Here is a 1,894-nt window from a genome sequence, read left to right as displayed (position 1 = left end):
TATAAAGTTAATAAAAGGCCGTAAGGTGGGAACAGTGATAGGGGCCTGAAGTCTGCAAAGGTACAGGCATAGTTAAAAAAAAAAAAAAAAAAAAAAAAATATATATATATATATGTGTGTGTGTGTGTGTGTGTGTGTGTGTGTGTACACACACACACACACACACACATATCTCCAGCTATTGTTCCCTAGCTTGCTTCCCTATAATTGCTTACTACTCAGGAGTCACATAGGTGATGGTCTTAAAGTTTCTTAGCTTTCTTCATTGCTTTCATAGATGACAGAACCCTTGTGAAACCTAAGGCTGGTCTTTGACATATCTTCCAGACCCTGCATTCCAGTGGACCACCTGACCCAACCAGACCAGTGGCCCATACCAAGGAACCAACTCGACTGATCTTGCTACCAGGGAACTGACTCAGTGCAAGAAGACAATTGCTGCTTCCTGACCCTATGAGTTCATCCCCAGCCAATCAGCAGACCCAATTCCCTAGCCCTTTGCCTGCCAAACTATCTTTAAAAACCCTTTCTCCCAAATTTTTGGGGAGATGGATTTGAGAAATTCCTCCAATCTCTTTGCATGGTGCCTGCGATATTAAACTCTTTCTCTGCTGTAGCTCCTGCTGTCTCAGTGTATTGGCTTCCTCTTGAGAAGTGGGCAGTGAATCTGGTTGGGCTGTAACAGTGTTAGCTCAGCACACGTGGGAGCCCGCCATCTGCCTTGGCTGTGTGCTGGGGACACAGTCTATACGCTCTAGGTGACTGAGGTGAGAGGGATTCTTGAGAGCCTCCAGAAGTGGGTTCTGATCGGCCTGTGGGGCTACCAGGAGAAGGCATGAATTGAGTCTGAAGGACAAGTTGTAGTTGGCCCAGTGACTCTGGAGAAGAGTGTTTCCAGCACAGGAGAAGGCAGTGCAGAGGCACCCAGGGCCTGACCCTGGAAACTCAGAGAAACTGGGTGTGTGTGTGTGCTTGAGGAGTGGTCCTAGATGACACTGGAGGATAGGATAGGATCTATCTATAGATCCAAAGAAGGCCATCTGTAACACAGGGATTTAGTGCCCCAGAGTTTGGAGACTCATATGTGATCAGATTCACATTTTAGAAAGATCACTGTGAGGACAGTGTAGAAGATGGTTTAGAATGAGGTGAGATTCAGATCTAAAGATCCCGATCTCTTGCTGTCCCCATGATTGCCAGCTATATTAAAGTGGTTAAAGAAATTGACCCTGCCAAGCTCTAGTTTCTTACCAACAAAATGTGAATAATTCCTATGGGGTCTTTTTGCTGTGAGCGCTGAAGTGTAATAAGACGCAGTATTGGAAAAGTGTTAAAAAGCAGGCTCTGCAGTCACACTGTCCAGGTTTGGATCTGTGTGACTTTGATCAGTTAATTTAATTTTCCCAAGCCAAAGTTTCCTTATCCTTAAATGTAACTATTAATAGATAATGAATCTGACAAAGGACTTGTGTCCTGAATATATAAAGACACTTAAAACTCGATAAGACAACCCAATATAAAAAACGAACAAAAGATTTTAACAGACGTTTCTGCTGAAATAGATACGCAATAGCCAATAAGCACACAAAACAATGCTCAGCATTATTCTTCATTAGGTAAATGTAAACTAAAGTCACAATGAAATATCACTAAACATCAACTAGAATGGCTAAAATTAAAAACACTAACATCAGCTGGGTGTGGTGGCTCATGCTTGTAATTTCAGCACATAGGAGGCTGAGGCAGGAGGATTGCTTGAGGCCAGGAGATGGAGACCAACCTAGGCAACATAGCTAAACCCCATCTGTACAAAAAAAACATAACCGAGTGTGATGGTATGCACCTGTAGTCCCAGCCACTCTGGAGGTTGAGGCAGGAGGATCACTTGAACCCA

Source organism: Propithecus coquereli, unplaced genomic scaffold, assembly GCF_000956105.1.
Source record: "Propithecus coquereli isolate 6110/MARCELLA unplaced genomic scaffold, Pcoq_1.0 Scaffold252, whole genome shotgun sequence".
Classification (NCBI taxonomy): domain Eukaryota; kingdom Metazoa; phylum Chordata; class Mammalia; order Primates; family Indriidae; genus Propithecus; species Propithecus coquereli.
This window is presented reverse-complemented; position numbering follows the sequence as displayed.